At 46.5% G+C, this 27,280-nt stretch overlaps 1 protein-coding gene across 3 annotated transcripts in view; it reads right to left on the bottom strand.

The window, feature by feature from the left end:
• Nucleotides 1–27,280, bottom strand: part of LOC138528692 (zinc finger protein 271-like) — a 163,652-nt gene that overhangs the window by 97,489 nt on the left and 38,883 nt on the right. For 2 of the 3 annotated variants that reach the window (XM_069640549.1, XM_069640551.1), the window contains exon 2: nt 15,909–15,992. The exons of the other annotated variant lie outside the window; for it this stretch is intronic. The gene's annotated coding sequence lies outside the window, so the exon portion shown is untranslated. The remainder of the gene's footprint in view (nt 1–15,908; nt 15,993–27,280) is intronic. 3 annotated transcript variants of the gene reach the window in all.

Below are 27,280 nucleotides of genomic sequence, written 5' to 3'. Positions count from 1 at the left end.
GGGGGGAACAGGGGAGGCACAGGGCATGAGCGGGGGTGGGGGGAACAGGAGGGAGACAGGGGGCATGAGCGGGGGGTGGGGGGGAACGGTGGAGACACGGGGCATGAGCTGGGGGTGGGGGGAACACGAGGGAGACACGGGGCATGAGCGGGGGGGTGGGAACAGGGGAGACACGGGACTTGAGCGGGGGGTGGGGGGAAACAAGAGAGAGACACGGGCATGAGCGGGAGTAAGGGGTACAGGAAGGGTAGTGTCATTCCATGTACATCTAGTTTGTCTGTGGCGCTAATTTCCATTATTGTTTGCGTTTCTTTACTTAACATTATTTCATTGAATTTGAAACAGCTTGCAAGAGTTGGCATTAAGGCCATACAATTGACATTTTTGTGGGCTAATTGTTCCATAACATCTATAGCACATGCATTATCACCATAAAGTGCATGAATGTGCCGGGTTTTCAATATTGCTTCTGCTTCTTTAGAAAGTATACCAACTCTGATACTTTTTAAGATCTTGGCATAAGTGAGATCTGCAGATTGGGCATGTTTTCTGTTAATTCTCTGTATTGGAAATGTTGCCAAAGGTTGACATTTCCAATGCTGCCAACAGTTTTATGGCAGAGTTTGTGTCCTAATGTTTTAAAAATAGGCTCACCTTTTACTGGTGTCAATTGAAGAAGATCTCCGAAAACAATAATGTGTTTTCCTGCAAAGAGCTCTTCATAGTTTGTTTTGAGTACTTCTTGTAATCTGAGGTGAATCAAAGCCAACATTAGGTGGGACACCATGCTCACTTCATCTATTAGTAGCATTTTCATTTGTTTCAATACTCTGCGTAGTTCCATTGCAGCTTCTGCAGAAAGTTTGTAATAATCTAATTTGTTTTGGTGTTCTACTGGTAGTAGTAATCGGTGTAAAAAAACACCACCTATGTTGTAGGCAGCTAAACCTGTGGGGGCAGTGACAACAGCTGACAGTTTGTTGTTTGTCAATTGTTGAAGGAACTTACTGATGATTTTGATTAGGAATGTTTTGCCAGAACCAGCTTCACCACTGACATACAATAGTATAGGTTTGTAATTTTGACAGGTGCATTCTTTGTTTTCATGTTGTACACCATGTGCAATTTCATTTGTTACTACTTGAAAAATGCTATGGTGTTCATTGTTTAGCTTTGATTGTAGTATATTTAAGTCTTCTTTTTCTTCATACTGACACATGGGGCCTCATTAGGACCCTGGCGGAGAGGGTATTACGCCAGCGTAGTGCATGGCGTACCTCTCCGCCATACTACGAGTTCCCGTAGCGCCATGGAGGTTTTCTCCGCCTGGTTTTACCAGCCGGAGAAAACCATGGCGCTACGGGACCTCGTTGTTAATTACGCCACCGTATTTTACGGTGGCGTAATTAACTCCTTCCCCACTCCCATTATACCCTATGGGGCAAAAATGGGAATGGGGAAGGGCAGAATGGGGATTGGGGATTTACCGCTCCGCCGAGGTCGGAATGGGGCGGTAAATCCGCCAACCCCCATGGCGCTATCGGCGGCTTTCCGCCATGCTTCGCGGTGCATTTAGCACCGCGAAGTCCGCCTGGGTCGTAATGAGGCCCATGGTGTTTTCTACTTCTATCATAGCTATTTCTGCCTCATTTGTTATTAGTGGGTCTCCCAGTGGTTCTTGGCTTCCTGTGATAAAAGGTTGACTACTGTCAGGAGTGTCCTTATCTAGTTGGGCCTGGAGTTCGTCTTCGTGTTGCTGTTCATTGTGCAACATTGTTTTGTACTGTGCAAAGTTTACATCAGTTATACTGCTTTCATTTGCTTTGAAAGCGTCTTCATATGAGTCATAGTTATCTAGTATTTCTTCTTCTTTTCTCCATGGTTTAAAGAATTGTAGCAGGGACATGTAATATGGGATACATTACTCACCGCAATCATATTTCTGATGCTTGTATCTGCTTAGATTCACATGATGTGCATAGGCCGACATCTAGTGGAAGCTGCAGAGTGTTTTCCTAAGCGGTCTGGTCTTGTTTACGTAGTAAAGGACCATCCTACGCACATCTAGGGTGTGTAGTTTAACCTCAGCCAAGCTTTGTGGGTTTTGGAAGAAAGCCGGAAGCTTCATGGACTGGTTTACATGGAATTTAGAAATAAACATAGGTGAGAACCTAGGGTGTGTCCGTAAAACCAGCTTATCCTTATGAATAGTAAAAAAGGATCCTGCACTGACAGAGCCTGAATTTCACTGACCCTTCTTATGGATGTAATGGCTACTAATAAGGCAGTCTTATAGGTCAGGTGTTTGAGACTTGTCTTATGCATGGGCTCGAATGGGGGGCCCATGAGTTTAGATAGCACCATGTTCAGGTCCCATCCTGGTGGTGGGTTAGATATAGGAGGATGAAGTCTCTTTACTCCCTCCATGAAGGCTTTAACCACGGGTACCTTCCACCACGACACCTTGCTATGTGAGGTGGTGTACGCTGACAGTGCTGCCAGGTGTACCTTTAGTGAGTTGAAAACCAACCCTGCGTCCAACAGGTGGAGCATGTATGTCACGATTGTGGAAGGAGTGCAATCAACTGGTTTGATTTGTTTATATTGGCACCAGATAACAAATCTCTTCCATTTGTCGAAGTAGCAATGCCTCGTGTTCAGTTTCCTAGACTCTTTTAGGATGTCCATACACCTCTGTGGTAAATTGAGATGTCCAACCTCTATGACCTCAGGAGCCATGCTGCTAGGTTCATGGAGTTGGGTTGAGGATGCACCTTCTGACCTTGGTGCTGGGACAAAAGGTTGTACCAGCCCGGGAGTTTGATGGTATCGCACACCGAGAGTCTGCATAGGTGTAGAAACCTCAGTTTTCTCGCCCACATGGGAGAAACTAGGACGAGCGTCATCGACTCTCTGTTCATCTTGTTCACCACCTTCCTGATGAGAGGAGTTGGTGGAAAAGTGTACGCAAACATCCCTGACCAGTTCATCCACAGGGCGTTCCCCAGGGAGTCTGGTTGGGGAAACCTGGATGCGAATCCTGGGCACTGTCTGTTTTCACTTGTGGCGAATAGGTCTATCGTGGGGAAACCCCACTGAGAGAAGAAATCTTCTACGACATCTCTGTGTAGACACCATTCGTGTTCCTCCGGAAGGGGATCTCTGCTCAAAGCGTCCGCTAGAGAATTGAGATCCCCTGGAACATGTTGAGATGACAGAAAGATGTTCCGTCTGAGTGCCCATATCCAAATTTTCTGGGCAAGTCGGGACAGATTTGGCGAACGAGTCCCTCCTTGCTTGTTCAGGTAGAACATGGCTGTCGTGCTGTGCGTCCGGATCTGCACCGACAGGTTCAATAGGTGGGGCTCGAACGCTTGAAATGCTCTGAAAACTGCCAGAAGCTCTAGCAGGTTGATGTGATTCTTGGCCACTGTGTGAGACCAGAGACCCTGAGCTGTGTGGTGGAGATGGTGAGCTCCCCATCCTGTCAGGCATGCGTCCGTCGTGACTACCGCCTGTATCTCAGGATCGTAAAAGGGTTTCCCCTTGGATAGATTGTCTCTTGTCCACCAGTGGAGGCTTTGTACAAGTGTTGGCGAAACGGCCACTAGATCGTCCCACTGACCACTTGCCTGAGACCACAGTTTCGCCAACCATTCTTGCATGGGACGCATGCGCAGGCGCGCCTGGGGGACCAGGTAAATACATGACGCCATCATGCCCAGCAAACGCATTGCTTTGCGTACTGTTATCTGGCGACCGGTTTGATATTGCAGAATTTTCAGTAGTATATTCCGAATTCTTTCCTCTGAAGGAAAAGCCTGCCCCTCTTGAGTATTTAGAACAGCTCCTAGGAACTGCTTGGAGGTGCTGGGCACCAGACTTGATTTTTTCTCATTTATAGAGAAGCCCAATTCAAAGAGGAGGTCGATAGTTCTTTGAATGTTTGTCCTGCAAATTACTGGGGTCTCCCCCGTGATGAGCCAGTCGTCCAGATAAGGGTACACTGGGATTGCCTTCCTGCGTAGGTGTGCCGGCGCCACCGCCAGTACCTTGGTGAGGCTATCCCGAAGGGCAGTACCTTGAACTGGTAGTGCTGACTGTCCACCTTGAAGCGCAGATATTTTCTGTGCACTGGGAACATGGAAATATGAAAATAGGCATCTTTCATATCCAATGTTGCCATGTAATCCCCCTTTTTTAGGAGGGGAATTACCTCTTGGAGAGTAGTCATGCGAAACTTTTGGGGCTTGACATACTTGTTTGCAGGCCGTAAATCCAATACTGGGCGCATTGTCAAATCTTTTTTTGGCACAAGGAAGTAAGTTGAATAAATACCCTTGTTTACCTGGTGTCCCGGGACGAGTTCTATCGCGTCCTTTGCGAGAGGAATTTCAATATCTTCGAGTAGGATCTTCTGGTGGTCTAAGGAGTGTATTCTTTGTCGTGGAGGGTGGTTTCGGGGACGCTCTAGGAGTTCTATGCAGTATCCTGCGGACACTGTGGACAGCACCCATCTGTCTGATGTGATCCCTTCCCAAGCTTGGGTGAAGATGGAAATGCGTCCCCCTACTGGGGATGCATGAGAAGGGACCCTGAACGGAGCGTCACTGGTTTAGTGGAAGCGTGCCCCGTCCTTTATTGAGACTGCCTCTACCCCTACCACGACCTCTTTTGTTACCCCTGCCATAACTCTGGGTAGACTGCTGGTTAGTGTTCCATGTAGTACCCTGGCCTTGGGAATAGTTAGAGCCTCTTGGGGAGTTTTGTCCGCAAGGCCGACGAAAATTGCCATTCCCTCTCTGGTTAGGGGGTTTGTTGGTTAGTTGCCCTAGGGACTTGAGTGTCTCGTACTCGTCCTTGGCATTCTTTAGCACGTCCTCGACCGCCTTTCCAAACAATAGATCCGCTCCACCGGCTTATCTATCAATGATGCTTGGGTCTCGGCCTTGAAACCAGACTGCCATAGCCAAGCATGCCTCTTGATGACCGTGCTTTCAGCAATTAATCTGCCGGCGTTATCCGCGGCATCAAAGGTTGATTTTAAAATGCAACCTGATACGGCTCTCCCCTCGGCCAAAACTCGTGCCAATTGGCTTTTTAAGGGTTCTGGGGCGGAGTCTATGAGAGCCGCGACTTCTTCCCATTGATGGCAGTTGTAACTAGCCAGCAGGGTGGTGGAGTTTGCAATCCCTGCCTGGTAAGCGGAAGTGGAGGCTACTTTCCTGCCCAAGCCATAAATCTTCTTGCTCTCCTTGTCGGGGGGAGCTTCGGACGATGACAAGGGTGTTCCCGCCCTCTTACGGGTGTTTGTAACAACCAGGGAGTCCGGTTTGAGATGTCCCCTTATGTATAGTGGGTCAGATTGGGCTGCCCTGAAAAGTTTTTCAATTCTGGGGTTTACTGCCCTAGTGAGATTGGGGTTAACAAGGGAAGGATCTATCCTCCTTTGTATTGAATTAAGGATAGGGATGGCCTGAGCAACAGGTCTCCTTTCTCCCACCAGTTCCTCTGCAAAGTCCCTCTCTTCCTGAGCACCTTGGGTGTCAATGTGGAAGTGCTGTGCCGCTCTGGACAGGACCTCATTCAGGAGAGGTTGGTTGTCGACCGGGGAGTCGGTAACCGCGGGCTCTTTCTCTACTGGGGAATCTACCCTGTATGTATCTGGGTCGTCCTCTTCCTCCTCCTCCTCTTGGTCCTCATCATCCCTGTAATAGCCTGTCCCAGTTTGTTCTTCGAACATGCCCACGTCTGGATCCTCAACAAAGGATGGATCTTCCTGGTATTGCGAATAGGGCTGTATATAGAAGGGGTTTGAAGATAGAGTTGGTGCTTCAACCCGGGACTTCCTACTTGGGGGTATTGGATCCTTCGGGCCTGAGGGAGTTGACCCTTCTGGTGTATAAGAGAGAAAGTGTTCCGGGTTTTTGGCATAGAAATCTGCCAATGATGACATCCTTGACATTACTCTGTCTATGTCCTCACTGGACCATTCCTTTGAACTGGGAATAACTCTCTCCTGGAGTGCTTTCCCTGTTTTATCCTGACTAGACCTACTGGTTTGAACAGGGGTCTTAGGGACAACAGATTGAGATTTGTCCTGGCTAGACCTACTGGCCTGAAGGACAGGGGTCTGAGACTTGTCCGTCTGTTTAGGTGGAGTAGAATGTAGTTTAGGAGTGGAAGTAGGCTGGGACTGCTTACTTCGTTGTTTTCCCCCCTCCCCGTGGGTGGAAGAGTGCTTCCCCGACTTTTGGGCCCTATCAGAGCTTTTCGATGCCTGGCGTCAAAATTCGGGGGTAGAGTCCCTGGAGAGTGTAAGGGATTCGGTAGCACCCTTGCCGCTGCCTGCAGATGCCGGCTTCTGGAGTGCGGCTTGGGGGTAGAGGTCGGCGTCGTCCTCCGACGACCGAACCTCAGTCACTAAGGGGAGCGAGGCAATTTTAGCAACAGTGGAGGGTTGCTTGGTGTCATGAGGCGATCTTGAACGCGAACGCCCAGAGGACACCGACTCGGTGGACCGTTCTCTACGTGCCTCTTGCCGAGAACTCGACGTGCGCGTCGAGTCTTGGTTGGACTTCTGTTTGCTGGAAGTGGTGTGGGTAGCGCTCGTGTCACCAGGGGTCTTCCCCATAGCTGCCCTGCCGGACAACCTTCCGAGGTCGGGGACTTGCGCTTGGCTGTCCATCGACGCCACATTGCCCTCGCCGTCCGAAAGTACGGCGTCGCTGCCATCGCTGAAGGCACCCTCCGCGGCCATGGCCTCTTGTCGCCTGGCGTGGTCGGCCCAACGCTTTGTTGAACGGTCCTTAAGGGTCTTCGGTTTAAACCGACTGCACGCTCTGCAATTCGCCTCGGGGTGGTCCCTCGGCAAGCAGAGGTTACACGTGGCGTGTCTGTCAACCCAAGGATACTTGCGGTTGCACTTGGGGCAAAATTGAAAGGGGGTACCCTCCATACGCACCCTATGGCAGCGGGCTGGGAGTGTAGGAATATAAGTAATGTACCTATATTAAACAGAGTGTAGGATATGTGCCACCCCCCACTCTCCCTACTTGCAGGGCCGAGTCCAGAGGACTTCCGAGGCCCACGTCAAGGCCAGAGGCCTTCCGAGGCCCAAATCCGTCGCTGTAGTCCGGCGGTTGAATTTTCTCCGATCCGGCGTCGAGTGCCGATGTTCAGATACTCGAGGTAGAGGTGGAATAAACGGGGAAATATATAACAATATTAGCAAAATCTGACTAAATCAGGGAACTCCGCTCAGTGCTTCCGACCAGCATGGCAGAAAAAATCAATCTGAGGGTCCTAGACGCGTGAGAGATCATGGGTACAGTGGACGTCACACTAGGGATAGTATTACTGGCACGCCCTATGTCGACGCCCAATTTTCGAGTTTCAAAAACAAACTGTAATACTCCGCAGCTTCCCCTAGATGTCGGCCTATGCACAGCATGTGATCTAAGCAGATTCCACATGCCTCTGAAACTTCTTTATGTTGAGGAGTCTTTAATGACAATTTGATATGATTAATTAAATTTGGTTTGGTGAGTTTTACTAAGCTGCCTTCACAGTTTGTCACTTTGTATTTACGGTTTTGTTCATCAGGTTTTATATTATTTTTGTATGTGTAGTTTTGGGCTATGTGGTATAGGCTCATGGTTTCCAAAGTGGTACTCCTGTTTGAGTAGTATGTGTCCAATAAATAGTTTTTTTAAATGTCTTGGCTGTTGGGATCTTGTTTGGCTATTGTTTCTATATCTTCGTACGATTTTATAACTCTTTTTCTAGATTTAGCTGGACCAAGACTTAGCCATACTATATTTGCAGATTTACCATACAATGCAGTACCAGTTAATCGATCAGCTGCTTCATAGGATCCACATTCTCTATGGGACAGCATTTGTATGCCCAAGCTGTATAATTTCTGAGACACTGTTTTATCTGATGACTGGTCATTCCAGAGGTCTTGGAGCTCTGTCTTTTCTGATTTGGTTAAGTATGCTGTGACATATCGTGCAACTGCAGTAGAATTGTCTGCAATGTACTGCACGTCTATGTTTGCATTCCATAAGTGGGCAATGATTGCATTGTAATCATTGATATATTTTTCTTCTTCTTTTCTTTTTATGCAATATGTATTTTTAGGTGTCTTACCTTAACACTATGTCTAACTGAAGACATGAGGTTGTTCACTTGACCTGTATTTGTAACTGGTCTAGGGAAACCAAATCGGCATTTGGTGTAGTATTTCCCTTTGTTTTTGTATTTGCGACGACGATATTTGCCACATTTGTGTCTTTGGAATTGTACAATTTTTGCATGAAGATCACTATTTGCGGATTCTGATGGAATTTCACAAGTGACATATTTTTCAATAAACTGTAAAACAGTGGCATCACTGTCTTGACCAAATTTAGGAGCATCTTTAATCCATAAAAGCATGTGGACATGTGGTGCTCCTCTGGCTTGGTATTCTTTTCGCCAAAAGAAGTGTTTCACTTCTCCAAGGGGGGGAACAGTTTTGTTACAAATAAAATGTAGCATAGCAATGAAGCGATGGTGAAAATATCTTGAAACATTAACAGGATCCTGTGAACAAAGTTCTCTAGGTATTAGTATATCTATGTTTGTTTTGTTTTCGTTTGATATGCGTAGGAAAGCATGTAAATCTTCCCATGCATATTCTGCACAACTTAATGTAACAAACCAAGTAGGTGGGCCAAGGTTTCTGATCATATAACGTACATCTCCATGACGTCGAAACCTGTACTCTTTAGTACCACGCATATTTGCTAATAGATTTGTAAGATTTGCTTGTAAAACCTCATCTTTTTGTTGAACTTTTTGTAATAATTGTGTAGCTGTCATATTTTGAAAGTGTGATCCTGATTTTAATATGTGTGCAACTCCGTAACATAAAGTTGCTAGTTCACTTTCAAAGAGTAGGTGGAATATGTATTCCACATTTTGTCAAAATCTGGGATCTTCAGAATACATTCGTAATGAGCGATATTCTGATGCTGATATTTGAATAGGTCGATCATCGTATCTTCCTCCTTTGCCAGTAGGAAAGAGTAGAGGAAAAGCACGTGCTTCTATACTTTTTTCCCATATGCTGATTGGTGATACTTTTGTTTGACGCATTTGGTACGTTTCCAGTGCATCTTCTATGGTGTCATTAGAGTGCAATGGATGAATTGTATAATGGTTTAAAGTGTTTGATATTGTTGCAGGATCTAGGAGCTCAAATTGACCAGCTTCTTGTGTCTCTTGAATTATTTCAGTTGTATCTTTCAAGTTTTCTTCAATATTAATTTCTTTGTAATATTCATTATTCTCTTTAAGATATTGCAGGACTTCTCTAACTTTATGTAAATCTACCAGTTGTTGCCAAATGTTTTTGTCTTTTGTAGGTACTCCATTTACCAAGATAATTAAAGATTGCTGCATTGGACGTTGCACTCCTAGAGTGTGCACATTTTCTTTTAGATCTAATGGTAAATACACTTCTTTTCCACGAATACCTTTTACTAATTCAGAGGGAGGTAATTTTGCAGTTTTTGGTTGAAGGCGTATTATTGCTTGAAATGGGTGCACTGTTTGAATTATGATCCTCTCATATAAATTAAGTTGTTGAAGGGGTTTTGGTAGTGGATATAATTCCAAGTTATTTGTGATAGCACGTGAAGGAGTTTGGTTGTTGTCAAGTTTTGTAGTGCAGTAACTGCAAAGTATTATGGGGTCAGTTATTTCTTAGTTGTTTTCTGCTATAAGGTAGAGAGCTAATTCAAACCATTTAGAATCTTCATTGTCTTCTATTTTGTATGATAGGTCTACAGTTTTTGTGTTACTTTTATAAAAAGTTCTGCGGCAACATACACACACGTGGTTTGGTACTTCAGCTGAAGTACTTTCAAATTTTAGTATTTCTTTTTTGCATGTGTGTAGTGAAAGGTTGCCATGTGCAGATTTGTTTCGAAGTTGGTTTACAGCTAATTCATCTTGTAAGTGGGTTTCACTTCCAAAATATTTTGTCTGGATATAGTCAATTTCTTCTAGCAGGTCTTTTGCTGTACCATTTATTTATTTATTTATTTATTTAAATTTGTATAGCGCGCAAGCAGCCCAGGGGCATTGAGGCGCTGTTACTTGCATGAGCTTAGTTACAGGCATAGTATCAGTAAGAGGCGTAATACAGATAGGAACAAGCAAGGTTATCATTACAGCTTATGCGGTTGGTCAATACAGATTAGGCAGTGGGTCATATGGTTGGTATTATGCAGCTGCGAGGGACCTTATGAGAAGAGGGTGGTTTTCAGTGCTTTGCGGAAGGCTAGGAGGGAGGGCTCACCGCGGATGGTGGGAGGTAGGGCATTCCAGTGAGTGGGTGCGAGATAGGGGAAGCTGGATCCCCCTGCTCTGGATCTTTTTACTAATGGCACAGAGAGCATGTTGGTGTAGGGTGATCTTGTAGGTCTTGTGGAGGCGACGGATTTGATTCTTTGTGAGAGGTAATCGGGGGCAGTGAGATGGATGCATTTGTGTGTCAGTGTGAGCGCTTTGAAGATTATTCTTTCCTTTATTGGGAGCCAGTGGGCTAGTTTTCTGGCTTCCGAGATGTGGTCCCTTTTGGCAATAAGTTGGGCTGCTCGGAGAGCATTATTCTGGATTACTTGTAGCCTCTCCAGGTTTTTTTTTGAGGTTCCTAGGAAGAGTATGTTGCAGTAGTCTAGCCTGGAGCCGGTGATGGCTCTGGCTATGTTTGTGCAGTTGTCTTTGGAGAGGAAAGGCCTGACTGCGTTGATCAGTTTAGCATGATATGCGGCTGAGGAGGCAATGGCGTTGACTTGTCTGTCCATGGAGAGGTTAGAGTCTAGATAGACTCCAAGAGTTTTGACTGAGTCTGAAACAGGTATTTTGATGGTGTCGATGGTGAAGTGACTGAATTGGGAGTCAAGTTTTTTTAGCGTTTCGGGGGAACCTACCAGTAGGAGTTCTGTCTTGTCAGAGTTGAGGCATAGTCCATTGTGTGCCATCCAGGCTTGGATGGTGTTGTAGAGGTTGTTAAGGGTCATGGAGTCGGTGTCGTAGTTGCCTGTGAGGGTAAGGAGGATCTGGGTATCGTCCGCGTAGTTAGTGTAGGATATACCCATAGCGTCGAGGATGAGGAAGAGGGGTCGTGTGAAGATGTTGTAGAGTGTGGGGGAGAGGCATGAGCCTTGGGGCACGCCAAAGAGTATGGTAGTGGGTGAGGCAGAGGCTAGGTCGGAGAATACTTGCATGGTTCTGTCTTGTAGGAAGGATTTGATCCATGCTGTGGCGTCAGGGGAGAACTTGGCAGTGAAGGAGAGATGATGGCAAAGGACGTCATGATCTACAAGGTCGAACGCTGCAGATAAGTCAAGGAGTAGGAGAAGAGCTGATTTGCCCATGTCTCTGGCATCGTCCATTTGGTTTTTCAGGTCAAGTAGGGCGGTTTCAGTCCCATGTCTAGGGCGGAAGCCGAATTGGCGGAGTCCCAGGAGTTTGTTTTCTTCGATGTAGTGCTGAACCTGCAGATAGGCTGCTTTGTCGAGTATTTTGAGGAGGAAAGGGACGGTGGTGATGGGTCTATAATTGTTGGGGGAGGTGGGATCGAGAGTAGGTTTTTTTAGGAGGGGCGGACCCATGCTTCCTTGAGGGAGGTGGGGACTTTCCCTGCTGTGAAGGAGGCATTAACAAATGCTGTCAGGAAGGGAGCAATTGCTTCAGTGCAGTCCTTGATGAGAGTGGCTGGGCAAGCATCACCTTTACAGTTTGATGCTTTGATGTTCTTCATTATGTTAATGATGTCCTTTTCCTGTATAGGTTTGAAGGAGAAGGGTTGGGGAGGGTCTTGGGCTGGTGGTGGGACAGGGATATGAGTATTGGGCAGGGCTTGTTTGGTAGCTAGTATTTTGCTTTGGAGGCGGCTCAGTTTAGTTAGCATTGCCGTTTGAATTTCGTCGCACCAGGCTTTGTCTTTGGTGAAGTTCTGGGGGGTGGGAGTAGGAGTCTCTAGCTCCTTAAAAATAGCAAAGATTTCTTTTGTGCTGGATTGGGCTTCCGAAATTCTGGATTCAAAGGATTTGGATTTTGCCCGGGTGATAGCTTTTTTGTACTCGGTGGAGCAGGCTTTAAAGATCAGCTTGTCTTTGTCAGTGTGGGACGTTTGCCACTGAGTAAGTGCTGCCTTTTTCTCGTTTCGGAGTGCGAGCAAGTCTGGGGTGAACCAGGAGTTAGAGTGGGTGGTAGGTTTGTATTTACGGGGTTTTAGTGGGGCAATGGAGTTGATAGCTGCTTTAATGGCAGCATCGTAGGTTGATGCAAGAGTTTCTGGGTCTGCGGAGAAAGGTGGTCTGAAAACTGGGCCTTGTAGGAAGGGCAGTAGTCTTTCCTTAGTGAGCTGGCGGGAGCTTCTCGTGAGGCAAGGTGGTAGGGGTTGGGGTGGCGGGGTAGAGGAGCTGGTGGTGAGGATGCTAAATGTGATGATATGGTGGTCAGACCATGGGGTGGGAGTGTTTCCAGTGATGATGAGTGGGCAGTTGTGCTGAGCAATCCAGTCGAGTGTTCTGCCCTGAGTGTGCGTTGGGTTAAAGATGGTGTTCTTATAGCCTAGTGTTGTTAGGGCTAAGTCAAAGGATTTAGCTGCTGGGTCCTTTTTATCCTGGAGGCCTAAATTGAGGTCCCCAAGGAGAATGGCTTTCGAATGTTTTTTGAGGTTGTCAGATATGAGATGGATGAGGGCGGCTTGGAAGTCTTCTAATGGGCCAGGAGGGCGATAGACAATATGAGCGGTAATGGTGCAGTTGGGGGAGAGGATAAATTTGACCTGGAGGTAGTCATAGTTGCTGTGTAGGGGTTTTTCTACCTTTCTAATACTATAGCAGTCCTTAGCGATGATTGCGACCCCTCCACCTTTAGAGGGGCGATCTTGTCTGGTGATGGAGTAGCCAGAAGGGAGTGCCAGGGAGAGCGCAGGGCCAGAGGCATCGTGCAGCCATGTTTCTGATATCATGAGCAGGTCAAGGTCATGGGAGGTTATGAGGTCGTGAATGTCTAGGGCGTGGGCGCTGATGGATCTAGCATTGATCATGGCGCATTTGAGGTGGGGTTCTGTGACGACTAGGGAGGGGTATGTGGGAGGAGAGGGTGAGGTGATGGGCATGGTCGGTGTGGAGCTGGGGGCTCCAGTGGTGTTGTGGTGGACGGCAGTAGAGGAATTGGATATGAAATATTTAGCACTGGGGGGCGCAGTTTTGGTAGTGGTGGGCACAGGTGAGATCACATTTGGCACAATAGCATTCACAATGGGGGTAGAAGAATTGCATATCACACATTTTGCACTGGGGGGGCGCAGTTTTGGGAGTGGTGGGCACAGGTGAGATCACATTTGGCACAATAGCATTCACAATGGGGGTAGAAGAATTGCATATCACACATTTTGCACTGGGGGGGCAGTTTTGGGAGTGGTGGGCACAGGTGAGATCACATTTGGCACAATAGCATTCACAATGGGGGTAGAAGAATTGCATATCACACATTTTGCACTGGGGGCGCAGTTTTGGGAGTGGTGGGCACAAGTGAGATCACATTTGGCACAATAGCATTCACAATGGGGTAGAAGAATTGCATATCACACATTTTGCACTGGGGGGCGCAGTTTTGGGAGTGGTGGGCACAGGTGAGATCACATTTGGCACAATAGCATTCACAATGGGGGTAGAAGAATTGCATATCACACATTTTGCACTGGTGGTAATTGAGAAGGCTTTAGGCTTTGTGGTTAACCGCCTGGATATGGCCATGTAAGTGGGTGGGTTGGGTTGCGAGATACGGGAGCATAGCCGCGCATTGCGGATGTTAGTGGGAAGGGGGTTGGAGCTGATGGTGGGCTCTATAGTGCGAGCACGTAGTCTGGAGCTCCTGGTGGCCAAGTCCTGGTGTAGGAGGAGGCAGTGGGCAAGCTCCTTACCTCTGTGATGATGCATAGTATCGTGGCAGATGGCAGCCGAGCAGCGAAGAGCTGCAAAGAGGAGTGCAGGCCTTGTCCTCTGGCCTTGTCCTCGCGGCTTCGCCTGGCGGTGAGCCCCGTCTCCCTTCATGGTGGGGGGGGGTGGAGCCGGCAGGGCGGGAAGCCGTATCAGGCTGCGGGCTGCGGGCGGGAAGCGGTGTCGTTTCGGCGCGAATTTCAAAAGATGCTTTAACAAAAGCATTGTCGGCGGTGATCATGCCTTCCATGGCGGAGGCCTTCGCGATGTGCGCGAGATGCGTTGGATCAGATGGAGCTCCGTAAAGCAGATGGAATTCATGTAGAAGAATGTTATTTAAATTGGCTAGTGCTAAAGCAGGACTTTTAGCATAGTACAGTTTATAAACTAGATTTCTTATACTTGCATGATGTGTTTATATCCTTTTGATATCATGGAAGGGTGTTTTGCAAGTAGGTCCTGTAATGCAGGCCAATGAATGTCCATGTAGTCCTGTGTACTTGCGTACTGGACAAGAATCCATATTTTGCAGGAGTTTAATTTTGATTTTGTCTTTGCTTTTCACATATTGATTGAGGAATTGGCGTAAAGACTTGACATTTTTTGGGGGATTTGGGAATGTTACTCATTGACGTGCATGGCCATTTGTACACTAGATGTTCTGATTCAGTTGAATGGAGGGGTAAATCTACGTTTTCAGGGCATATTTTTCTAAGGAGTACTTCTTGTTCCATTATGGTATTATTAACTTTTTCATAACCTCGACCACTGCTATGTATGGCAATTGTATTTGTTTGCTTTTGTTTGTAGGCTTCTTCATTAAAGTATGGTTCTGTGCTTGTAGTGTGACTCCATTCACCTCCACAGATATTTAAGAAGTTATTTCTGTTGACATTTCGTTTATTGAGAAGTCTCTTTTGTAATTTAGTTATTAGTTTTGTTAGTGGTTTCATTCTGTTTAACACTAAAATAAATAACTTTCTTTTGAGAAGAAGTGAACTGTCTATCAACGCTTCTAAGATTACTTTCCTACGATAGGTTTGAAGTGTTGAACCTGGTTTTTATCCTGTTTTTATAAGATTTTGAAGGACTTTGTGACGGAACATTTGGCTAAAATACTTTTCTTGGTATGCTTACTTTGTACTATATCAAGATTTATAGAATACGTTTTATTTGTAGTGATAGTTGATTTTCTGTTAATTGTTTTTTGGGTTGTTTTACTTTTTGATAGAGGAGGAAAAGTTTTTGTACTAGAAACTTCTTCTGTTTCACTCCATGACTGTATTAGCTGTTGTGATTCAACTTTTTTTTGCAAATTCCAAATTCTGCTGCAAATGGATGTTTATGTTGGAGACTTTTCTTTTCATTTGCTCTACTTCTGCGTTCCTTTCTACGGAGTTGCTTTTTGGTAGGCATGCTTTAGGGTCTGTTGAATAAAATACAGAAGGTATGGGTTAGGGTGTTCTGCAATGCATGTGTGTTGTGTGCATGAGTGTTTTAGTTACATGATAAAGATGTATGTAATGGTGTGTGATTGTGCATTGGGAAGTACAACTACTAGGGATGGGTATTCTTGAATTATGTGTTAATAAACTGGGGTTTAGATGACAGAAAAAAGTAAGCCAGTGGTGTGGAGAAGTATAAATAGTATATCTAAAGCTATACAATTAAAACAGTTGTTTCTTCTACAACATCTAAATTGTAGTGGCTGAGTTGGGTGATTTGTGTGGTGAAAAATAGGAATTTCTGGGCCATTCTGCCAGTAAATCACTGTTTAAGACGGGAGGATTTTTGGTCAGAATGGTGCAGAATCTCTATTTCTAGGTACAGAAGTAGCATGAATTAACATTAGAGTGTGTTTGAGTAATAATTCTAATATTAGGGTAACAATCTACTTACTTTTTTTCTAAAATGAGCAGTTTGCTTCTTAGTTGTTCTTTGTAATTCAAATTCGGCTGCTTATTTTCAGGAGAATGGTCTTCACTGCAATTGTAAAAGAAAGAAATTAGTAATTCGGTTTGTATACTGCACTGTTTTTAATTTAGACATAGATTTTTTAAATTGAAATGCTCAGTGCCTTTCTCAAAACCATTAAAACTATCTTATGACTAACTGTAGGAAAGAAAATATCTTTACTATGGCTTGTCAAAATCATAATGTACCACTGTATACCACTATTCATGTAACTAAGCTTGTCCACGTAATAGTGAGTCCATGTGATAGACTGCTTTTCCACATAAGAGGGAGTCAATGTCATAGCCTGCTTGTCCTATATAAATGTAAGTAATTATATAATCTAAAAAAATTAAAACCAAGTATGTGTTTGTACAAATATTATTCTTTGAGATTTGATGATAGAGTGTGCATGTAATTTTGTTTGATCATATGAAGTCTATATATTGTTATTAGTTTAACATTATTTGTGTGTGTGTGTGTGTACAAAGAAATTAAACGGTATAAAGGTTTGTAAGTCACAGTTCATTTTAGGAGAATAAATAAATGATCGTAGATTCATTTTACAGATTATACAAGGTATAAGTCGGTTAGATTCTGGAATGTTGGTGAACAAGGCAGCAGCTTAAACCAACTGCTCCTGCTCCCTCCCAGCCTATGGATAATAATAATATGGGAAATTGAGAAAAATGAATCCTGCGCTGATATCAAAGAAGAAGATTGAGATCCCTGACAACCCCAACTCCAAAAAAGCTAAACAAGGGGAGAAGATGGGTGAGAGTTCAGAGAATGGTGACATGTATGCACTGCTTCTCCAGATTGCCCAGGATGTGAAGGAAATGAAGTTTACCCTCAGTGAATTGTCCTCTCAAGTCGGTCGCCTGGAGAATAGAGTCACCAAAGTGGAAGCAGAAAATACAACCTTGGCCACGGAGGTTGCAGGGAGTTATAGGGCCTACAAGGAGTTGAGATATGAAGTTTCTGATTTGAAGAGGAGGAACCTGATGTTGGAGGCTGATCAAAGGAACTTGAACTTGCGCTTGCTGGGTGTGAGTGAAGACCCTGCTTTGGACAAAAACCTCGATCACAGAGTCAGAGGAGTACTGGAAGCAACTTTGGGTAACAACATCCTAAAAGAAATGGACATGGATTACTCCTTTAGAGCTGGTAAGCTGGTCCAGGCCGGAAAACCAAGACAGATCATCATGGTGATGTCCAGAGTGAGTGCAAAGGAAAGGATTTTAAAGGCTGCGAGAGAAAAAGGAAAACTTCTGCTAAATGGAGATCAATTGGCGATCTATCCAGATTTCCCTAAGGAAATAGTGGAAATGAGGAAGGCGTTCAAAAGTGCAAAAGCTTTGGCACAAGAAAAGGGGATTAAAACTCTGCTGGTGAAACCAGCGACACTGAAGATATTTTTTGGATCAGGTGTCAAAACCACAGAGGATCCAGTTGAAGCTGAAAAGTGGCTGAGGGCTGGGGGCTTAAACTTGGATAATAGTATTGCAGATTGATGTGATGCATGATGTATGAAGCTGTGAATATGTAAGGTTACTTTTCTTTATTGATTCATTTTTTCCTGAATTTATTAGATGGGAATTGGTTTGTTTAGGTATCAGAGCGTTATTAATGTTTCAAATATGCTGTAACGGTTTTTCGCTCGAGCGTAGGCTTGATGTGGGCTCGGATAATGGGTGCTTTACTCTACGGCAGTACGCGCTCTATAGATTTTTTATAGGTGATGGTGCTTGTTTTTGTTTGGACGGAGTGCGGGAGGTGTCGTGCTGTCCGGAAATGTCGGCCATGCGACACCATTCGGAGTCTTGCCAGCAGTGGTGTGTTGGATTGGTGGATGCGTGTGACCGGCCACTGTTGACGCACATTTGAGGTAAGGCGTAGTGGCGCGTTCTCCTTTGGGGCCGCAGCACGCGTGTTCCGGGCAATGTGCCTTGCTGCATGCTCAGGTGTTTGGGGGGCACAGTGGGTGTAGAGGCTGGGGTGCATGTGTTGTGGCTGAGGGGAGGGGAATGCTCTTTGCACGGCTTTATCCCGGACTGCTGTGGTACGTTGATCACATTGTAATGTGTTTCCATAGCCAGAATTAGATGAAGGAATGCCACGTTTGCGAGTATGCTGCCCAATGCTAATCCCCTGCACATGTAACAGTTGTTCTTGTCCTGGTTGCACACCCCTGACATGCTGAGTGGGGTATATTTGACATGTACTTGTACTGTAATAACGAAGCCAACTGTATGCCATTACCATCACTGCATAAAGAAGGTGCGAGTTGTCACTATTGGGTACCTGGGGTTCCACTGTAGTCTACACCTTTTACTTTGCATGGGTACGTTTCCTTTCGTGCAGTAACGAAATCAGCTGTGAGAATGTAATAGTGCTGTCATCTAATGTGAACACTGACGAGGCCTATGGTTAAGATATGACTGTGCACCTCTGTCTACTTACCAAATCACAGACAGAATTTTCCATTAGGTTTTTTTTTGCAGTAATGCTTACGTTGGAGAGGGTTTGATTCCATTCTCAAAGCGCAATGAGTGATGTGCCAACACGTTATATCTGGAGTGCCCAGTTATACAGTACATTTGGATTAACACGGTGGGGGTTGCAGTTTTGTGCCATGGAAGTCACATGGGGGAATGTAGTGTCCAGGAAATACCGGAGATTCTGATTTTTATGCTTGACAAGGTGAGTGGTAAGGCCACCGGGAAAGTCATGGATTGGTGTGTGAATGCCATGGAAAAGTTTAATGCTGTATCTGGCTTCTAATCTCATTTGGTAGGGTGCAGGGACACAGGTATTTTGCAACTCTCTGTACACTTGCTCACACTTTCTAGTGATGATTCACGCTCAATTGCTCAGCATGCCCGCAGTAGTTGGGATTTGTGATGTTTACACTGATGGTTGTGACGGTAGGTGGATTAGTGTGATTCGTTGATGGTTATAATAAGAGAATTCAGGTTTTGTCTAGGCATGCGATTGACACATGGTGTGGTATTTAGCGTTTTTGAGTAGGGGATGTTGCATCTATTCAGGAATGCTCTTATTTGTGCTTTCATTTGCTGGAGAGTTGTGGGAATTCCTTTAGACCAAATTGTATTTTCAACTTCATTTGAATTTGACCAAATGTGGTCTGTGACACCCTTTATGGGCTTTCTATAGGCTGACCTAAGGGAGGGAGGGGGGTAGTCCCTTTCAGCGTGTAGCTGGAAGGGATGTTCTGGATGGTTGGGTGGTTCAAGCCCAGGAGTGTGTTTTTTTTATTTTTTATTTTATTTCATTTCTTTACCTGACTATAGGTTTAGGTAGTATTGCGTCTTGTGAATTCATTGCAAGGATTGGGAAACGGGATCTAGCAATGTCTTACACTTATCAGAGGAATTTCAGAGTGGTATCTTGGAATGTGAATGGTGCACATTGTGCTGTCAAGAGGAAGGTGATTTTGAGTAAACTAGGGGAGATGGGGGTGGATGTCGCGATGCTTCAGGAGACTCATTTGTTAGATGCGGATATAGATAAGTGGAAAAAGGAGTGGGTTGGTGATGTTTATGGTTCATCGTTCACTACTGGTTCTAGGGGTGTGTGTATTCTTTTTAGGAAGAATCTCCAGATCACTGGGATGAAGTGTGTGAAGGATGGGGATGGAAGGATAGTATGTGTCACTGCACATATTCAGGATGCTCAGTATTGTTTCTGCAATATATATGCTCCGAATGGGGGTGATGGTAGTTTTTTTGTAGCTTTAACGCAAATGTTGCAGAATGTAAATGCGATTAATGTGATTTTGGGAGGGGACTTCAATGTGGTTTTAGAACCTGGACTTGATAAAAGTGTGGGGGGTGTGGACAATGCCAACGCTCTGAAAAGAACAGCATTAAAGAGACTAATTGATGAATGGAACCTCACAGATGTTTGGAGATTGCAAAACCCTTCTACGAGACAATATACTTTCTTCTCTGCAAGGCATAATGCTTATTCGAGAATCGACCTCTTTATGACCTCTGGCCTCTGTACACAATCATTCCAAAGGGGTAACATCGGATCACTACTTGTTTCGGACTATGCTCCAATCTCAATAGACTTGCGATTGACCTTCCCGGTTCCTAGGTCTAACACCTGGCGGATGAATGTCTCCCTCTAGGACGACGATGAAATTGTGGACAAAATTGTTCAAGAAGCGAGATTCTTTATATCTGTGAATTAGACTGGTGAAGTCAGGGTGGAGTTTGTGTGGGAAGCCTTCAAATCATATATGCGAGGATTGTTGATTGGTTTGTCCAGCAAAAAGAAAAAAATGAGAGATGCAGAAGTGAAAAAGCTTATTGTGGACATTCAGGATCTTGAGAGAAATAATATGCAAAACATTTCAGATGAGACTATTAAAATATTGAAGCAGAAAAGGAGACGATTGGAAGATTTGTATTCTTCGAAGGCTGAGTGGTTGCTTTTTAGAACCAAAAGCAACTACTATGAAAAAGGAGAAAAATGTGATCGACTTCTGGCACATCGGTTGAGGGTTATGGACAGTGGCAGATCTGTCAATGCAGTGGAAAGACAGGATGGGTTGGTGACTTTTGATCCTGTGGAGATTAATGCAGCATTTCTGTCGTATTATAAAACCCTGTACTCTTCAGAGATCAACTTATCTGAGCGTACAATTGGTCAATTCATTGATGACTGCCATCTGAAGAAAGTGAGTTTGGAATCCTTGGAGTGTATGGAAAGAGATTTGAACGTGGAGGATCTCAGGTTGGCTGCTTATGCGCTGAATTCTGGGAAGTGTCCAGGCCCGGATGGGCTACCAGCTGAACTTTTCAAAATTTTCCCAGAAGAGGTGTTTGCTTTGATGCTAGAGATGCTGCGCGCCTCTTTGAGGAATGGGTGCCTTCCAAGTTCAACAAGACATGCTTCAATCTCCGTTTTTCTGAAGGAGGGACGATCACCAGTGAAAACTGGCAGCTATAGGCCGATCAGTTTATTGAACACGGACAACAAGATTTTCGCCAAGGCGTTAGCTTTGAGGATTGAGAATGCGCTGATGGATATCATAGATGTAGGCCAATCTAGATTTGTAAAAGGCAGACATGTTTCAGAAAATGTGAGAAGATTGTTGCTGACACTGTATGAAAGCAAAGAACACCATAATGATGTGGTGACGTTGTCCTTGGATGCTGAGAAAGCTTTCGACCTTATTGAATGGACATATCTTTTAAGTACATTGAAAGGCTTTGGTTTTGGAGATACCATGATCGGATGGATAAGACTGCTGTATTCCCGGCCGACTGCTTGTGTTCGGACTAATGGCATGGACTCGGGCATTTTTGAACTTGGGAGAGGGACGAGGCAAGGCTGTCCACTGTCGCCAATTCTGTTTGTGATCGCCATGGAATTGCTGGCTGTGAGGATAAGAGAAGAGGATATAATTGAGGGCGTACGCTTTGGTGCAGCCTCCCAGAAAGTTTGGTTGTATGCGGATGACATGCTGTGGTGGTTCAGAATGTGGAGAGCTCCATTCCGTGGCTGATGGAGTTGATCCATGTGTTCAACAAGCAATCTGGATACAAGATCAATTGGACCAAGTCGGAAGCGCTGCCGGCATCAACCACTTGCACTGTTTTGAAGATGCAGGGTTTTCCCTTTAAGTGGTGTCCGAATAAGATGAGATACCTTGGGATTTGGCTAACGAATGATGTCTCGAAAATAATGGATGTCATGTGATTCAATCTTTGGAGGTGGACCTGAAGAGATGGAATGCACTTAAATTGAGTCTCTGGGGGAGAGTGAATGCCATCAAAATGACATCAACACCGCAAATCAACTATGTGCTCAGTGTGCTTCCCCTGGACGTAAAGAAGGGCCATTGGCGGACAATTGAGAGTTTAATCCAGTCTTTTCTCTGGGAGAACAAACAGCCACGCCTCAGCTTGTGGAAATTGCAGCTGCCCCAAGACTGTGGAGGTTTGGGGGTTCCTGACTTTGAGAATTATCATTTGGCCTTTGGAGCCAGGCATCTGGTTCCATTTATTGAAGATTCGGAGGATGTTTGGACGCTGGCGGAATCAAGTAGTTCTTCTCCGTTGCCGCCTAGGGCCATACTGTCCACGGTGGATGGATCTGGTTATCGCTCATTTCCGCCGACAGGATTCCTGAGAACTTGTTGGAGGGAACTATGGAAGAAAAGTAAGCGTAAGGTATGTGATAATGATTACATTCCTATCTGGTTGAATCCAGGTATTTTGCTGAATGGGAGGCCGCTATTGTGGTTGAACTGGCTCCTGAGTGGTGTACTATGGTTGAGTGATCTGATGGAAGACGGCAAATGGATCAGCTATAGAAGACTTTCACAAATTAAAGATCTCAGAGACTGTACAGTGGGTGAATACAGAAAATTGAGAGGTTTGCTGCGGAACCAGAGAACTGTTGATGGCGGTGGTTGGCAGTTATGGCTACCTGAATATAAGACATTAGGTGGTATGGCGTCCAAAGTATATAGAAATCTGAGCCAACAGTACACGCCAGCAGAGGGGTTGTTAACTAAGTGGTCTGAGGTCCTTGGCTCTGATATGACTGTGGAGAGGTGGAGGTTTCTTTGTAAAAACGTAACTCTGACATCCATTAATCTTGGAGAACAATGCCGCCAAATCAAAATTCTTAATAGAGGGCCTCATTACGACCCTGGCGGAAATCGAAAAACGATGGCGGAAATGCAATACCGCCATCGAATAGCGCTCGGTGCGACTATGACCCGTCACCGCAAAGTACGAAGCCATTAGCGACACCGTAGTGAACGCCAACGCTAACTGCACCAAGTACGCGCGCGCGCGCCATGCCAAACCGTAAATACCACCATGGCGCAAGGGTACACGAATTCCGACCCTAGCGGACATGTACCTAACGCCATCAAGCATGGCGGAAAGTACCATTCCGCCATGGTGAGAAGTACGGCATCGCGAATCAACCGTAAACGGCCCCACTGAGTGCCTGTACACCGCTCCCTGCCCACAAAGTACAACTCCCCGTAGGTGCAATGAAGTCACAATGCAACCAGTGAAATGTACAAGTCACCCATGCATGCCAACGAACAAAAGATTCACAAGAGGGGCCAATGGGAGCTGCAGGGCACAGATGGCACGAATACAGAAGCCATTCCAATGGACATGACCACAGTCCCCCCCCCCGAAACGCACGCAAACACAGGCACCTGTGACCAGCAATATTCCGAAAATCACATCATTCCACCAGTCCACCTGGCTGACCGGCATCTGTTACACAAAACCCAATCCCCCGCCCCTGAGCATGACAACATTCAAACAGTCATATTGGCAGCCCCCATCCCTGACCTCACTGGGCTACGTAGGCAAACGCGCCCAGCACAGTACCACGCAACTAAACTCCGAAGCTGGAACCAATGCAGATCTCCTCACAATACATCGCTCCCCAAATAGGAATATGCCACATCACTCGCAAAGAAGAACGCTACACGGCCCATATCAGAATAGAAATTTAATGCACAACAAAATCACCAAGCCCATACAGCCATTAGGCCATGAACTCCAAAACACATTTCACCATTGTGGGCTGCATCCGCAAGAAATGACCAGCTACTACTTGTGTGACGCCCTGTCCCATCATGGTACACAGAGCCACATTCACGTACGAAAAGGCAACATGGAAGCGCACAGAACCGCAGGGCCGTCCCAATGGGGAGGCACTAGTCCAGCTGAAAGGCCGAAATGTTGCTCCGAGCCACTAGTACTGCGTAAGGGCATGTGGCCCATTGGCGATCGTCCCATAAGATCGTAATGCTGCTCCACTGATTAACACGAAGCAGCAGGTGTCGGGAGTAAAAGCCATCTGCAGGAGTGGCATACAGATGGCAGTGGCAAAAGGGGAGGAGATACCTGTCAACCAAAAGAAAAGAAAAAGAACAGAATGGCCATCAGAACTACATTCGAACAACTCACTTCAATGATCACACTAAATCCACAGCCATATGCATGCTAGCCCACTCCAAAGGATCAACACCACCCCAAAACCACTTGCGACTCATAACCATCTATATCGAGGTGTAAACACCATCACAAACGAGTGTACCTGTGCATGCGTCTGTCAAAACAGAATCCATCAGATGGGAATGTTAACGTGCATGGACACAAGTGTCTGAAGGCGCGTCGAGACAGGGAGGGCTCAACAAGGCCAGATAGACGATGGTCCCACTATGGCAGCCCTGCATCACATAGCGCAGGGGAGGCGGATAGATTCCAAGAAGCCCTGTACATGGCAAACTCTGTATCAAATCATCTGTCCATGCATCCATTCATCATTCCCTCATCCCGGTATGAAAACGCCTGAATATTTACTCACATAACATTAGAAATATCCATTGAGTCTGTGCGTTATGCAGCCTGCAAAATCCACAGTGCCCCAGCCCGTAATTCCAGTGTTGTGAAGTAACATGTATTTGGGAACGTCCGGCCTCATCGCCCACGTCGCTATTGCGCATCCCAAACTATTCATATCAATCATTGCATCCTCGCCATGGCCCCTGTCTCAAGGACATTGAACAATAGAACGTTATATTTGCAGTCAGACCTGTGGGCATCTCCTCGCCGCCAGCTGAAAACCGAAAGCGCCGCCCTTCGAATTCCTCATTTGCAACATCACGTCGAAAAGGCATCTGTGGCCGTTTGAAATCACAAATTAATCCATCTAGTGCGGCTGTGTGTGAAAATGGCAACTGCCTTCACCCACAAATGGGACGCCCCGCCCGTCGGTGCAACTCGGTACAGTGATGCATGAGGGCCCACCGTTACTCGAGTACTACGTTCCACTGACCCTTCACAAGTCTGTTCGCGACTGCTAAGATTGCATGTGAAACAATGGGACCATAGCCGAATGTACATATCAACAAATGTTACACGGCCATCGGGTACAAATACATGATTGCAATAGCAAGATGCCATTACTCGAATTGCAGCGTTGCGTGCGGGACGTGCTCGGCCAAAGGGGAGAGCAGCTTGCACAGGTGGAATGAATCACCACAGGTGGAGGCCATACAGCCTGAAAACACATAAATTGCACACCCAGTCTCCTCCCACAACCACACCCACTCCGAAATGCTACCGGCAGGACTCGCGATGTTGGCCCTGGGGGACCTGATAGCACTGCAAGTACTCCAACTCCAAGAAGAAGACGAACACCAACTACAACCGGCCGCACGGAGGGGACGTAGGAGGAGGAGGAGGCCAAGGCAGGGCCAGCAAGGGCCGCCAGCACAGCCACTACCACCACGCAGGCAGCCCGCAATCCCACGCCTCCGAGCACATCCGTTCAACCTCACTGATGAGCAGATCCACACCCTCTACCGTTTGGACCGGGACACCATAGCCGCCATTGTGGACATGACACAGGCTGACCTTGTCAGCATGATAGATAGCCCAACCGCCATCCCACCCCTACTGAAGGTGGTGTCTGTACTACACTTCCTGGCCACAGGCACCTACCAGCACACAGTCGGACAGTTGCATGGCATTTCTCAGCCACTGTTCTCACGGACACTATTGCAAGTGCTCGATGCCCTCCTGCAGCACGCAGACGACTACATCTCTCTACCACGCTCGGAGCAGGAAATTACCAACACAAAAGTGGGATTCCATGCACTTGCCGGCATACCGGGTTGCATTGGTGCCATCGACTGCACCCATGTGGAATTGGTCGTCCCACATGCCATGGAGGCCCAGTACCGCAACCGAAAACAATTTCATTCCCTGAATGTACAAATGGTGTGTGACTCCAACAGGATCATTACACATTGTTGTGCCCGATTCCCTGGATCAACCCATGATTCTATGGTCTTGAGGAACTCTACAATACCACGCTACATGGAGCGACACGCAGGGAACAGATCCTGGCTACTCGGTGAGTCTCATTACATGCATGATAATGTGGGGTATGTGATTCGGCAATGACCTGGCAGGAAGGGGGGGGGGGTGCGTACGTAGCAATGGCAATCCACATCATATGTTTATCGTCCACATACAGGTGATGCTGGATATCCACTGAAGAGATGGCTCCTCACACCAGTCCGGAACCCACGGGACCAGCATGAGGAGGACTACAACCATGCCCACTCACGTACCCGTGTAGTCATTGAACAGGCATTCGGCCTACTGAAGACTCGTTTCCGCTGCCTCAGCAGGTCTGGCGGGGCACTCCTGTACCGCCATGAGAAGGTTGCAAAGATGGTGATGGCATGTGTCATGCTCCACAACATGTGCGTACGTAGAAATGTGCCCATGCCCCCTGACGCAGAACTGCAAGCACCTGATGATGGTCATGATGAGGGTGGGGATGTGGCAGCACCTCAAGGAGTCTGCGAGGCACCGGAGGGCCGTGACATTCGTCAGCATCTCATTGATGCATGCTTCTAGCACTCACGCCTGGTAGCTGATACATGGACACGGGACTCGTGGCACTGTGTGTGTCTGGTACATGCACAATATGGACTGTACGCCTATGATGGCCTAGTACACAAAGATCATTGTCCACACATCTCATTGGTTGATCGTGCACTGTTTATGGCATATGTGATATCATATTGAACACCCTATCGACCCGCCACCCAAGTGAGCCCAACACACCCCCTCCACCCTCCTCCCTCCCCCCCGAACACCAGTGTCCAAAGATGCTCATTGTCAGTGGGCTGTCGCTATTGCAAGCCCCCTCTGCGGGTATCAGGGGCACCCCTGCCTGTGGAGCGCAGGTTCCTCCCAGATCTACGTTGGGGGCTGCCCTGGACGGAACTTGCAACGGATGATGTCTCGGCCTGCTCACGTCCATGCATGTCCCTAAGGGTTTGTGAGAGCTCAGTGAGAACACGGCGCACTGCGGCAAGTTCGGCACATACGTCTTTGGACGTCGCATGCAGTTCCCCCCTCAGGCTCTCGGTGCTTCTCTCCATTTGGACTCTCAGGCTCTCGGTGCTACTCTCCATTTGGACTCTCAGGCTCTCGGTGCTACTCTCCATTTGGACTCTCAGGCTCTCGGTGCTACTCTCCATTTGTGCCCTTAGTGTCTCTGTACTCCTCTCCATTTCTGCCCTAAGTGTCTCAGTTGATGTTTCTATGTCTGCCTTAGTGCCCAAACATTCATCGGCATGGTCCTTGAGGAGTGTGGCCAGTTGCTGCTGTTGCACGATTAACTGGTCGAGGGACTGTTGCCTCTGCTGGGCCATGGCCATTTGCGGGGGTGTCACAGAGGGGCTGGTGACCTCATGTTGCCTTGCCACAGGGCTTGTGGGGGAT

Source organism: Ambystoma mexicanum, chromosome 7q (genome assembly GCF_040938575.1).
Source record: "Ambystoma mexicanum isolate Mex_15411 chromosome 7q, UKY_AmexF1_1, whole genome shotgun sequence".
Classification (NCBI taxonomy): Eukaryota; Metazoa; Chordata; class Amphibia; order Caudata; family Ambystomatidae; genus Ambystoma; species Ambystoma mexicanum.
This window is presented reverse-complemented; position numbering and strand designations above follow the sequence as displayed.